Source organism: Hyaena hyaena, unplaced genomic scaffold (genome assembly GCF_003009895.1).
Source record: "Hyaena hyaena isolate Hyena2069 unplaced genomic scaffold, ASM300989v1 scaffold_2, whole genome shotgun sequence".
NCBI classification, from domain to species: domain Eukaryota; kingdom Metazoa; phylum Chordata; class Mammalia; order Carnivora; family Hyaenidae; genus Hyaena; species Hyaena hyaena.
Genome location: NW_024080634.1, coordinates 2,820,545 through 2,835,527, shown reverse-complemented (window position 1 = coordinate 2,835,527; position 14,983 = coordinate 2,820,545). Strand labels below are relative to the sequence as shown.

Here is a 14,983-nt window from a genome sequence, read left to right as displayed (position 1 = left end):
AAAGTTTATTTATTTATTGTTTTAAGAGAGAGAGTGTGAGTAGGGAGGGGCAGACAAGGAAGTAGAGAGAGAATCCTAAGCAAGCTCCACACTGTCAACTTGGACCCTGGTGCAGGTCTCAATCCCACGAGCTTGACCTGACCCAAGTCAAGAGTTGGACACTTAATTGACTGAGTCACCCAGGCGGCCCCCAAACCTGACTCTTTAATTCTATTCTCAGAAGGAAATAAAATACAAAGGGTCTCCCATGAGATGAAATAATGTGAAGGTTTGCCCTTCATCAATCAAAGCAAAATATGGACATCCAGACTTGTAAAATTGCTAAGCTGTGTTTGAAGCCTTTTAAATAAAATATAAGCACACAAAAATTCTAAATTCTTATTTTCTTTTCCAAAGCGCTTAATTACAAACTTAAAAAAACAGATAATTCTTAAAAAAAAACTGTGGTAAAAACACATAGCATAAAATTTACCATCTTAACTTTTTTTAAATGTACAGCTCAGTTGTGTTAACTGTATTCACATTATTGTGCAACAGACTTGTAGAAATTTTTCATCTTTCAAAACTGAAACTCTATGGCTATTGAACAGCAACTCCCCTACCCCATAGCCTCTGGCAACCACCATTCTTTGTGTTTTTCTTTCTTTTTCAGTTATTTCTGCACCTCCCGTGGGGCTGGGAATCACAACCCCAAGATCAAGAGTCGGATGCTCTACCCACTGAGCCAGCCAGGAGCCCCTACTGTTCTCTGTTTCCATTAGTTTGACTTCTTTAGGGACCTCATATGAATGGAATCAGAGAGTATTTGTCTTTTCGTCACTGACCTATTTCACTTAGTGTAATGTCTTCAAGGTACATCCATGTTGTAGCATGTGAAGGATTTCCTTTTTAAAGGCCGAATAATATTCCACTGCATGAATAATTTTCTTCATCTATTCATCCATCAGTGGACATCTGGGGTACTCTCACCTTTTGGCTATTGTGAATAATGCGGCTGTGAACGCGGGTGTGCTTTCTCTGTCCAAGATCTTATTTTCAATTCTTTTGGATACAGACATTGAGGTGGGACTACTGGATCATGTGGTAGTTCTATTTTGCACTTTTGAGGCCTTTCTATTAGATTTTCCATAGCAGCTGCACCATTTTAAATCCTGCTAAAAAGAAAACCATAGGCTTAAAATGGCGTCACTCAGGTTAAGCCCCCAAGTCAGTAAACCAAGACTTAATACCTAACCTGACTGCAGTTTCAGCCCCTTAGACATGTTGCCTTTAACTCATCAACAAGGGGATTTCCTGGTTCTCACTAGGAAGTATCTCGATAGACCCATTCCATTCCCTTATGGAGGATAACCTTGCCTAAAACAATATTCTTTGCTAATAATTTCCTTTTTTCCACTTCTTTCCTGTAGCCCTTTGGCGCTCCCCTCTACTTACTAGATGGGATGTTGCCCAGTCCATGAACTGACCAAGAAAGCCAATGAGATCTTTCATGTTCACTCGATATTTAACGATCCCACCAACAGTGCACAGGGTTCTAATTTCTCCACATCCCCGTCAGCCCTTGCTATTTTCTGTCATTTGGATAGTGGCTCTCTCAGTGCATGTGAGGTGAGGTGTCATTGTGGTTCCAATTTCTGTTTAGCGAATGGTTAGTGATGTGCATCTTCCTTTATGCCTGTTTGTCATTTGTATATCTTTTGAGAAATGTCAGGAGGAGTTAAGATGGAGGAGAAGCAGGGGGACCGGGATTTCCCTAGACTTTCAAATACAGCTGTATTGAGGTCAGATCACTTAGAACAGCCAGGAAATCAACCTGCGGAGTGAGAGAAAAATCTCCACAGGTGGAAGGAGACAGCTTGGCGGGATGGAGGTGCGTGTATGCGAATTGGAGAACATAAAACAACGAGGGTGTGGAGGGGAAGAAGCCTCCTCTGTGGTGAGACAAATGGGAGAGAAAGAGAAACTGTGGACTATAGTTTTGTGTTAGGACAAGAGACAGACCTCTTGGGACCGCGGCTGGGGAACAAGAAGCAAGAACTACAGAGAATGCCAGTCTCTACCAGCCTTAGGAGCTGAAGGTCGGAGTTTTTAAAAGCGTGTGACTCTCTCCAGAGGAAGCCACTATGTGTGTGCACCTGCGGGGGAAGAAGCCGGCCTGGGGGCCAATCTCAGGGGGGCACCAGGAGAGAGCAGGGCGGCCCCCCCTCCAGCCCAGCACGGCCACCAGTCTCAGCACCAACAGACAACGACTTCTTGTTGTCAGGCTGTCTGTCAGTCTGTCTGTCTGTCTGTCGGTTTGCCTGTTCTTCTCTGTTCTTTCTACCCCTTTCTTCTTTCTTTTGGAGTCAGGCTTATAGTTTCTGACTTGTTTTGGGTCAATTCTTATTTTATATATATAATTCTTTTTTTTTTTTTCTGTTTTGTTTGTTTCATCAGGCATTTTTACTCTTTTACTCTATTCTTTTTACACCTTTTCTGTATCTTCTTCTTTATTTTTCTTCATCTCTCTCTGGATTCAGCCTTATAGTTTTATGTTTCTTTTTTGTTTTTTGATTCTCTGATTGGTTTTCTTTTCTCCCCTTTCATTTTTCTCTTTACATGGGATCAGGCTCCTCACCCCTTTCCTTTGTTTCCAGGGTGACTTCAATGAACAAATCAAAGCACACCTGGTAAAGGTCCAAACACTCCACCACTATGAGCAAGGGGGAGCTTTGTAGAAGTCTGTCCAATGGAATAGAGCAGCCAAAATGCAACAACAGAGTGCATGTAACACACTCCAAAACACTTCCTGAAGGGCCGGGCCCTGGCCAGTATGTGACCCCTTTTTAATATAGTAGTGATCACAGGTGCAGGGCACATAACAAGCTATTAAAACACGTTAAAGACAGAAACCTACAAAACGATGAAATGGAAGAATTCTCCTCTAAAGAACATTCAGGAAGAAATGACAGCCAGAGCATTGCTTGAAACAGATGTAAACAATAAATCTGAAGAAGAATTAAGAAAAACAGTCATAAGACTAATAGCTAATGGCTGGGCTTGAAAAAAGCATAGAAGACAGCAGAGAATCCATTGCTGCAGATATCAGAGACCAAAGAAATAGTCATGATGAATTAGGAATGCTGTACATGAGATGCAAAATAAACAAGATGTAGTAACAGCGAGGATGGAAGAAGCAGAGGAGAGAATAGGTGAAATACAAGATAAAAATTATGGAAAATGATGAAGATGAAAAAAAGAGGGAATGAAAATAGCTAGATCACAAGGGGAGAATTAGAGAGCTAAGTGATTCCATGTAATGAAACAATATCCGTATCATAGGTGTTCCGGAAGAAGAACAGTAAGAGAAAGAGGCAGAAGGTTTATTTAAACAAATTACAACTGAGAACTTCACTAATCTGGCAAAGGAAACAGGCATCCAAGTCTAAGAGGCATAGAGAACTCCCTTCAAAATCAACAAAAAACCAGGTCAACAGCACAACATATCATAGTGAAGCTGGCAAAATACAAAGATTGAGGATTCTGAAAGCAGCAAGGGACAAACGGTTCTTAACCTAAAAGGGTAGACACATAAGGGTAATAGCAGACCTGTCCACTGAAACGTGGCACGCCAGAGGGGAGTATCAAGGAATATTCAATGTGCTGAATGGGAAAAATATGCAGCCAAGAACTCTTTATCTAGCAAGGCTATCATTCAGAATAGAAGGAGAGATGAAGCCTTTCCCAGACAAACAAAAATTAAAGGAGTTCATGACCATTAAACAAGGCCTACAGGAGATCCTAAGGGGACTCTGTGAGTGGAAAGCAGCAGAGACATATGAAACATACAGATAACACAATGACACTAAATCCGTATCTTTCAATAATCATTTTGAATATAGATGGACTAAATGTCCCAATCAAAAGATATAGGGTATCAGAATGGAAATAAAAACCAAGATCCATCTATATGCTGCCTACAAGAGACTCATTTTAGATCTGAGGACACGGGCCAAGTGAAAGTAAGGGAATGGAGAACCATCTATCATGCTAATGGACGTCCAAAGAAAGCTAAAGTAGCCATGCTCATATCAGACAAACTAGATTTTAAAACAAAGACTGTAACAAGAGATGAAATGAGGAAGGCCATTGTAACATAATTAAGGGATCTATCCACCAAGAAGAGCTGATGATTGTAAATGTTTATGCTCCCCAAACTCCCTACATATTCCAGGCACTGTGCTTGGATCTGGATACATAATGATGACTAAAAAAAAGCATACTTGGCCTCGGCCTCTTTGAACCTAGATTCTAGTAACCAAACAAATAAAAACAATGACAAATTTTGATAAGGACTTTTCCTTTCCTTCCTTCTTTCTTTCTTTCTTTCTTTCTTTCTTTCTTTCTTTCTTTCTTTCTTTCTTTCTTTCTTTCTTTCTTTTTATCAGAGAGAAAGAATGAGCAGAAGGGGAGAGAGAGAGAGAGAAAGAGAGAGAGAGAGACTCTCAAGCAGGTCCCACACCCAGCACAGAGCCTGACTTGGGACTCAATCTCATGACTCTGAGGTCATGACCTGAGCCAGAATCAAAAGTCAGATGCTTAACTGACTGAGCCACCCAGGTGCTCCTGGAACATTCATAGGGGATTTCAAAGTCCATCAGTTGCTTTCTATATGCAGCTAAGTGGATGGCTAGATGAGTGAGTCCTCTCCAATGCTTTGCCGCACTCTCAACTGTGTTCAGACAAGACAGAGCAATTTTCAGGTGATCTCTCTGGGGCCATTTACTGGGTTCAGTGGACAAAGAAGGAAGAAGTGATACCAAACACTCTCCCCACACTGCCTTCTATAACTTCAAGGTGTGACCTGGTGTGGTCTGGCTTCTCCCTGCTAGTCACTTTCCCTGAGTCATGACTCTCATTGTTCTCATCTCTCTCCCTCATCTTCAATTGCTTGTTAACAGGTGAGTGTTAGGGGTTGAGTCAGACTTACTGAGTCATCTCAACTAGCAGATGTGCACTGTGGTGATCATACCCCAGGTTAGGGCTCTTCCCTTTCCTGGTCCAACTCAGCTCCAAAGCAGGGCTTATTTCTTCCCATCTTCTCTAAAGGTGTAATTATGGATGTGAGGCTTCCTCCTCAAGGATTCATCTACTACAAAGTTCTGCTCATTACAAGGCAAAGATGCTTGTAGTAGGGAAGGTGGTGGCTAAGTATTTGCTCAACTGCTTTATCTTGGTTTCTCTTGCTTAGTAAACCCAACAGCCAAGCCATTTCTGAATCAGATCATGGTGACCAGCACAAGATTCTCATCTTTGCTTTCTCTTCCTTATTGCTCAGGAGGAAATATTCACAAATAGAACTTTAAGAAACTCCCTGTGTAACCATAGTTGGAATAAGTATCCTTTGAAGGTAATAATGGCTAAGGATTCACATGGAGCAACTTTGGAAAGGATTGAGGCATGCCATTAAAGCAAAGTTCCAAGCCAGTTTTTTTCCAGATTGCAGGTTTGTTTGTGGGGTCCTCTAGCTTTTCTTCAGAAATTAAAAACTTTGCTTTCACTTTGATAGTAAGCTTACAAGTCTAATATGGGCATATTCTGGAAGCATCAGAATGAACCTGTTGTATATTTGTGTTTAGGATCTTCTTAGGAAACAATGGTACTATTTTGGCATTTTCAGGTAATGGCCATAAACAAAGATGAACTTACTATGACTACTTCTGCCAAATGAGGGCCAAATGACATTAAACATATATTGTTCAATTAGACATTCATCATAGTTTGATTTAAGAAAAAGTAATGGCTGAATTGGTTCATTGCCAGGTGTATGGTAGATAGCCACGCTGAACTCAAATGTTGAATTAGTGTTTTTTGCTTTAACTGTATTGTTTTGCAGTTTTGGTTATAACTAATTTATAAATTAAATTTGTTTTTATTGTATGAGAGCTACAAACTGAAGGTTATAGTTAGTTTTAAATTACACATATTTAGGGTGCCTGGGTGGCTCCATCGGTTAAGCATCCGACTTCAGCTCAGGTTATGATCTCACGGTTTGTGGGTTTGAGCCCCTCATCGGGCTCTGTGCTGTCAGCTCAGAGCCTGGAGCCTGCTTCGGATTCTGTGTTTTACTCTCTCTCTGCTCCTCCCCACTCACACTCTATCTCTTTTTCTCTCAAATATAAATAAATATTTTTAAAAAAATTTAAAAATACAAGAGACTGAAATTACTGAGATCAGTCGGGAATGAAAGAGGAGACATTACTATCAAATTTACAGACATGATATGGGGATAAGCACTGGGTGTTGTATGGAAACCAACTTGACAATAAACTATTTAAAAAAAATTTAGACATGAAAGGACTATCAAAGAATATTATAAACAATCATATGCCAAATAATCAGATAACCTAGATGAAATGGATACATCCTACAAAGATACAACTTATAAACATTAATTCAAGAAGAAACAGAAAATCTGAATAGACCTATAGCAAGTAAAAAGACTGGGTTAATCCAATCCCATAACAATCCAACTTCCCACAAAGAAAAGCTCAAATCAGCATGGTATCATGGTGAATTTTATCAAACATTTAAAGAAAAATTAACACCAATTCTTCACAAACGTTTCCAAAAACAGAGGAGAAGAAAACCTTTCCCAACTCATCCTATGAGGCCAAAATTACCCTGATGCCAAAAGCAAACAATGGTTCCCAAAAACAACAGACCAGTATCCTTTATAAAGTCAAATTGTAAAAATCCTCAACAAAATACTAGCAGACTGAATCCAGTAATGTGTAAAAAGGATTATACACCACAATCAAGTGAGATTTATTCCAGTAATACAAGTTCATTTAACATACAAAATGAATAAAGGACCAAAAAAAAAAAAAAGGTCATCTCAGTAGACACAGAATAAACATTTGACAAACATAATATGACATGTGACTCCCTTTCATGATTAAAAACACTAAACAAACTAAAGAAAAGAAGGGAACTTCTTCAGTATGATAAAGGGCATGTACAAAAAGCCCCACATCTAACATCACAGTTAATGGTGAAAGATCATACACTTTTTCCCTAAGATCAGGAAAAGGACACTATTTACTTTTATTCAACATTGTATTAGATGTTCTACTTGGGACAATTAGACAAGAAAAACAAATAACAATATCCATATTGGAGCAGAAGTAAAGCCATCTCTATATACAGATGACATGATCTTGTGTATAGAAAATCTTAAGCAACCACCAAAACTAATGTAAGAACTAATAAATAAACGCAGTAAGGTTGCAAGATAAATACATAAACAATTTTGCTTCTAGCTTTTGGCAGCTGTGGGGCTGGGGACATCCTGGCCAGGTTGAAGAAGTCGGATCTTACTGTCCTCCTAGCTCTTCAACGTTTCCCCAAAACCCCTCAATAAAATGGTTTGGTTCCCCTGACCCCAAAGCATTTTTTTTGCTTCTGCACACTAACAATGAACAATTTGATGACTAAATTAAGAAAACAATTCCATTTGCAATATCATCAAGTAGAATAAAATACTTAGAAATATATTTAACCAAAGAAGTATAAGGATTAGACATTAAAAATGGGGGAAAAAAACCCATTATTGAAACAAATTAAAAGAGACCTAAATAAATGGAAAAATATCTCATATTCATGGACTGGAACACCCAGTATTGTTAATATGGCACTATTTTCCCACATTGGTGTAGAGATTCAGTGCAATTCCTATCAAATCCCAGCTGGGTTGTTTTTTGTTGTTTGTTTGTTTGTTTCTTGCAGAAACTGGAAAGCTGATTCTAAAATTTATTCTTTGTTGCCCTGTGCATTGTAGGGTATTTAGCAGCATCTCTAGCCTCTACTTGCTCGATGTCAACTCTTATCAGTCCTTGGGTAAAATGGGTCTTGGAAGACAGAGATTTGGAAGTCCCCTCATGCTCAAAGGCATGAAATGCCATGATTATATGGGGAGGCACCAACCGCATCTGACAGTGAACCCCTGTACCTACCACTCAGAACCACTTGTGTCCTGCATTAATTAATTTCATGCTGTCATGGATTCTTCCAGGTGATGGCTGGTCACAATTTAAAAAGAACTTTAAAAAAGAAAATCTTATAATAGGGAGGTTAGTGGGACAGCTACAGTTCCCTTTTCTGAAGATGGTCTCAGGCCATAATAAACCCTCATTTTCTTCTTCCTCTCTCACCCATTTGAGATTCTCCTCACCCTCAACTAACACTTCTCCTCCTCCTCCCCCTTCTTTTACTTCTCCTTTTCCTTCTCCTCCTCCACCTCCCCCTTCTTCTTAAATGTTTATTTATTTTGAGCAGGAGAGGGGCAGAAGAGAGGAAGAGAGAGAATCTGAGGTGGGGCTCAAGACGGTGAGATCATGACCTGAGCCAAAATCTAGAGTCAGGTGCTTAACCGACTGAGCCACTCAGGCACCCCTCAGCCAGCACTTCTGATCTGGGTTGCCTGGTCGGATAACCCAGACCTTTATCCCTGAGAAGTTTGTGCCCACATTACTCTGTTCCAGTAATTGCTCGTTCCCAGTCATCACCTGGCACAGAAGCACCAAAATGTGCTTCAGGGAGTTCCCAGCGTTCCAGACCCACCCCTTCCTCCCCATAAAGTAATTGTAACTTAATTTCCCATAAGAACTAAGGTGAATTACCCGTCTCTGTATATCACCTCTTGCTGGCCTGTTGGCACACGCAGATTCGGTGTAGCCCGGTCATTTTGGAAAAGGCCTTCTTATCCCTCTCCCCTCCCCCCACCAGGAAACCAGGACCTCTAGTCCAGCCCAACCTCAAGTGCAGATTCCCCAGGGGAAAACTGGGAGTAGGCATTAGACCCCCATGCCTTGGTGCTGCCTATCAGAGACCCAGCACTTCAGCCCCTGGGGGTTCACCTGGTGCCTTAGCTGGGGTGTTTCAGGCCGATCCAAGGTAGCTGGTAGGTAGCTTGGCTGGTAGCTTCTAGGTGATGCGGCCTACAGCAGGACAGTGAATCCCATTATCCTGTGCCCATTGTTGCATCTCTACTGACATAAAACAGGTCCCTTGGTCTAAGGCAATCAGGATTCAGTCAGAGAAGCAGAACTACTTTGAGTGATGCGACATTGTCGTAGGCAGATGAGGTCCACGTCACAGTCCCTGGAGCCTGTGAATATGTTAGTTTAGATGGCAAAGGGAGAATTAGGGTAGCAAATGGAATTAAGGTTACTTATCAGCTGACCTTGAAACAGAGAGATTGTTCTCGATTATCTGGGTAGAGCCCAGTGTAGTCACAGGGTCCTTTAATGTGGAAGAGGCAGGAAGAAGAGGAAGTCACCGTGGTGCTATGTGAAAGGAACTTGAAAACTAATATTGGTCTTTATTACAGGGATTAGGCCCTCCGCAGTTGTGGAAGTTGGTGAAGAATGTTATGGAAGGCTACGTGTAGCCTGTGCTTTGGGGGGAGAGCAGCCCTGGCTGTCAGAAAGAGCAGGACAGGAGGAGAGCTGCTGCTGTCTTACACCAGACCAGCAAGGCAAGCCAGCCACTGGTGCTTGCCTCTGTCTTCTACACTTCCAGAAATTTCTCTTGAGCCAAATGCTAACTTGGAACCAGGCAAGGAAGGAAATTAGGAAAAGGTAACTTCAGCAGAGCTACATTGACACAATAAAAGGTTATTACAGTCTCTTTTTTAAATGTGTATTTATTTTAATGTTTTATTTTTTTGAGAGACAGAGCACGAGCAGTGGAGGGGGAGAGAGAGAGGGAGACACAGGATCTGAAGCAGGCTCCAGGCTCCGAGCTGTCAGCACAGAGCCCTACATGGGGCTCAAACTCATGGACTGTGAGATCATGGCCTAAGCTGAAGTGAGACACTCAACCGACTGAGCCACCCAGACGCCCCAATGTTTATGTGTTTATTTAGAGAGAGAGAGTCAGGGAGAGGGTGTCAGTGCAGAGCCCAATATGGGTCTTCATCCTATGAACCGTGATCATAACCTGAGCCCAAATCGAGTCAGACGCTTAACTGACTGAGCCACCCGGGTGCCCCAGCTACACATTCTTTTTTACAAAAATACTTAAAGAGACTATTTTGTTTTTAAAGTAAGCTCTACACTCACCATGGGGCTCGAACTCACAACCCTCAGATCAAGAGTTGCATGCACTGACGACTGAGCCGGCCAAGCACCCTTCATACCTACTCTTTTGACCCTTGGATAATCGTGGGACTGAGGCACTGCCAGGTAGGAATCCCAGTAAAGATGAATTGCCGCCCCTCCAGGCGGGAGTGGCCAGGTGGTGAGAGCATGGGCGGTGGGGTGCGGTGAAGAGGGTCCTGTCGGGGGCTCAGCAGCACTGCGGGCTGCTATGGGGCTGGATGGTCAGCCTGGCCTACAGGGAGCCCATCCGCTGGGCCCATGCCTAGGTTCTTTCACGGCTGCTCCGGTCATGGGCCGCCGGTGCAAACATCGGAGGCAGTGAAGGCCGAGGCTGGTTGGCCTCCATCAGAAGAGTGAATGAAACTGTCCACAGGCTGGTCCAGTGCCTCCCCCATGGTGGGCGCTTTCCAGTGAGCACTGGCAGAGCACACAAAGACCTGCCTCTCGCAGAGACCTCTTTGTCCTTGATTTCCCTATGTCTCCCATTCCGGGCCCTAAGCCATGTGCCAGGACGGATTCGTGTGTGCAAGTAAAGGCATGCGATTCATTTACTCATTTAAAGACATGTATTGAGTACCTCTCGTGCCAGGCCTGGTGGTGAGTGTCCCTACCTTCTGAGAGCTGACCATCGAGTCAGAGGAAGGTATTAAGTGAATAATTTCTCAGGGTGCCTGCGTGGCTCAGTCGGCTAAGTGTCCAGCTCCTGACTTGGGCTCAGGTCATGGTTTCCTGTTTTGTGAGTTCAAGCCTCATGCCGGGCTCTGCACTCACAGTGTGGAAATTCTTTCTCTCCCTCTATCTCTGCTCCTCCCCTGCTCACTTCCTCCTTCTCTCTCTCTCTCTCTTTCTCTCTCTCAAAATAAATCAATACTTTTAAAAAGTGGGAAGATTCTAGGGTGATGTAGAGGCACAGGGCGCTGCGGGAGCCACCACAGGAGGCTCTCGCCTAGTCAGAGAATAGTCAATTCAAGGAATAAAAGTAAGGCCGGAAGTTGGGGCTGGAGAAAGGAAGCCCGTGAAGTATGGAACGGGGGGTGGGGGTGGGGGGGGTGGGGGGGTGGAGCTTAACCTAAGGATAGTGGAGAAGCATCTGATGCATCTTGAAAGTTTTCTTTGAAGGACTGAGGGACAATCACTTGGAGATGGACAAGGAGGTGCAAAACTGGATGGGGGCTGGCGTGTAGGAGCCCAGATGAGGGTGTAGACCAGCGTGGGGCAGCAGGGACAGAAATGGGAGGATTCGAGAACTATTCAGAATGAAGAAGGCTTGGTGAAAGGTCAGGTAAGGAGGAAGAAGGAAGGGTCTGAGACACCTCGTCGAGTTCTGGTCTGAGCCAAAGGATGCACCATGGGCCCCTTCCCTGAATGGCCCAGAGCAGAGTAGGGGGAGGTGTGAAACTTCATTTATTCATCTACATTTATGGATCTCTTACTAAGGTGCTAAGGAGCGTAAACGGTTGAGTAAAGGGCCGTCTTTGCCCCGAACAAGCGCACAGAAGAGAAATGTCCACAAGTCAATGCAGTCCAGAATATTCTTGCGTTTTGACCAACTTCTCCTGCTACTGAACGGTGATGGGAAGAAATAACTCTAAAGAAAATAGTTGAGGGGCACCTGGGTGGCTTAGTCGGTTAAGCGTCCGACTTTCGCTTAGGTCATGATCTCGCGGTTCGTGGGTTCGAGCCCCGCGTCGGGCTCTGTGCTGACTGCCAGCTCAGAGCCTGGAGCCTGTTTCAGTCTGTGACTCCCTCTCTCTCTGACCCTCCCCTGCTCATGCTGTCTCTCTCTCTCTCTTAGAAATAAATTAAAAAAAAAAAAAAAAAGAAAACAGTTGAGGTTAAAATCAACATCCCTTTTGTGGAGCAACTACTCACAACAGGCCAGGCACCACACGGCCCTTGACCTCAAGTTGCTCACAGTCCATTACAGAAAACAAAACTGTGATATGAAGCATGTGGTCAGGGCCGGGTGGGAAATGCGGGCAGAAAAGTGGCCCACAGGTCAAATCCCTCAGAAAGGCCTGGACCTCTGCAGGATCCAGACTGCCCCCCAACACCTTCTCCTAGGGACAGAATTAGATTGGAATGGATGTTTTTGGCTATATAACGTTTGCAGTATTTACTCTCTCTTAACCACTGTTTTAAATTGTAAATAAAACAGGTCCTGAGTATACATTTCTGCAAGAAGCATTACTTACATTGGTTTAAGGGTTTGAGAGGGCCCAAGAGTACTTTTGAAACTTAACATTAATACTTGCCAGAATTAAAAATACAAGGCAATCCAGTTACATGTGAATTTCGAATAGACAAATGGATGTTTTAGTATAAATATGTCCCAAATATTGCACGGGATATAAACTTTAGTAGAAAGGTATTTGTTGTTTAGCTGAGATTACAGATGGAATCCAAAGACGACCTCTGCATGGCTACGTGGTAGGAGTCATTTAGAAGATTTCAAAGAGGGAATGATACACTTTTATACTAAAAAAACTCATCATAATCTCTGTAGCGGTAACATGCCAAAATATTCAAAACATTATGCAAGAAAACCAAAAAATTTTTTAAAGCATAAGTATATCCCATACAATGTTTGGGACATACTTCTACTAAAAAAAGTATTCACTGTTTACCTGAAATTCAAATTTAATTCAGATTTAACTCGGTGTTCTGTCTTTTTATTTGCTAAATCTAGCAACTCAAACCATATATCGTTTTTAGCTACACATTTTCTCTCTTAGTGTTTCCTCATGATTGGGCCCTTTAAGAATCTATTTCTAAGATACCAGCTGGTCGTGAACCTGAACAGGGTGACTTGTCTTCCCCTAGTGGTGGATTTGGTCAATTTATGTACCTTCAATGCCCCACTTAATTACTCATGAAACACTTACCGAGTGTCAGCTACAGAGTTAAAAAAGAAAAAAAAGATAGTCCTTGTTCTCACGAAGCGTGCCATTTAGCAGAAGGCTATGTAGAGGCAAACTGCCATGAAATCTCTCCGAGGTAGCATGCTAGGCAAATGTGCAGGTAGTGAGGGTCACAAAGATGACTTCTACATGTGGATGAAGTAGAGGTCTTTTAGGAAGATTTCAGAGTGGATGATATACCTTTTTATTCTATAAAAGTCATTATCATCTCCTTTTATAACTAAAATTCCAAAGTTGTAAAGCATTACAATATTTGGGACTAGGCAACTATGTTATTTGTTGTATATTTAAGGACTAACTCCATTCTTTGGGAAAAAATGGACCATCTTTCTACATGAGAGATGGGAAAACATTTTTTTTTCATTCACTCATGCATTCATTCATTCATTCATATTCATTCATTCGCTTTCCCCTCAGCTCCCTCCTCTCTGATGGAGCTAGGAAATTTTGCAGACCGGGTATCAGGGCAGTGAGATTCACTGTGAGGACAGTTTACTTTAAACCAGCTACTGAGAGGAGCGATCTTCCCATTTTCTCCCTCTTCCCCAAACCTGTTTTTTCTAAGCCTGTCAGTTTTTGCTTTCTTCCTCATCAATTACTATTTCATCCACAAAACATCCTCTGTTAGAAGGTGAGTCTCAAGTTGAGACAGGTCTCATGAATATAGGACACTAGTATCTATATCCTTTGCATAGAAAACATCAAGTTCTCTCTTCTGGTCTTTTTTTCCCCTCTCAGGTGAGGGAAAAGCTATTTTTCTTCCATCAATATAAATAGCCTACGACATATATTCCACATATATTTATGTGGCCGGCAAGACTTAGAATTCTGTGGTTCTCTAAACCCAAGAAAAAATGCAGTGTCTGTGTTAGGTTACCAGGGCAGTTTTGGGCATATGAGATGAATTCATTAGTATTTTGAGAAAGTACTGTTCCTTTTGAAAATAAATTTGAGAGAGCTTATGAAAAACAGATCATTGAAGTGTCCCCGGTCTGAATATCCATTGTGTTCAAGTTCAGATTAAATGTGTTCAGATGGCAGGAGAGATCAATTTACGTGTGGGATTGGGGAGTGCCGTTAAAAATTTCTGACTTTACCCGGAGAAGAAAATGGAAGGCAGTTCAGGAACGCAGAGTATGCATCACCGTTGCAAACTCATTTATCCAAGGCTGTGCTCCATCCTCGTCTGAGGTTGAGGTTGTGAAAAAGAAAAGAGCAAGTGATGAGCTCCTTGTCCAGGAGCCGTGGGAGGCAGGAAGGCCACAGCGGCTCCTTCAGGACCCTCAATGCTGGACATCAGAACGTGGGGCACAGGCATCGGCCCCCTCTGCCGTGAGCATCATGTAAAGGCATCAGTTGTAGCATCTTTGGTCCATGAAAGTTCATTTATTTCTTATTTTTAAAATGTTTTATTTATTTTTGAGAGTGAGAGAGACAGAGTGTGAGCAGGATCAGGGCAGAGAGAGAGGGAGACACAGAACTCGAAGCGGGCTCCAGACTCTGAGCTGTCAGCACAGAGCCCGATGTGGGGCTTGAACCCACAAACTGTGAGATCATGACCTGGGCCACAGTGGGACGCCTAAATGACTGAGCCACCCAGGCGCCCTTGTACATGATCGTTCAGTAAGTCTAAACACAACAACAAAAAAATTGAAGATTTCTGGCCCCGGTGTTTATTATATAAAATTATTCACAGTAATAGGGTTTCAGAAAAAAACACAAATAAAAGATGCAAGTTTGGTTCAAAGAAACACTGAAAACATGGCTATGACCTTCCACAGCTCAACGAACATACAAACATTTTCGGAGACACCCACTAGGTTCACACTGTCGATTTCACACACTGGATCACTGCTTTCTGCTGGGGATACAGCAATGAATAAGAGAAAGTCCTCCGTCTCACAGAGCTTCCGGTCTCGT

At 42.5% G+C, this 14,983-nt stretch overlaps 1 long non-coding RNA gene across 1 annotated transcript; it reads right to left on the bottom strand.

Annotated features, from left to right (window-relative positions):
* Window positions 1-1,009: 1,009 nt before the first annotated feature.
* On the bottom strand, window positions 1,010-8,959 carry LOC120229261. The gene is made up of 2 exons (XR_005527702.1): window positions 8,898-8,959; window positions 1,010-1,151 (listed from the first exon to the last, which is right to left on the bottom strand). It is a non-coding gene; the product is annotated as an uncharacterized LOC120229261 (long non-coding RNA).
* Between the last annotated feature and the right edge of the window lie 6,024 nt (window positions 8,960-14,983).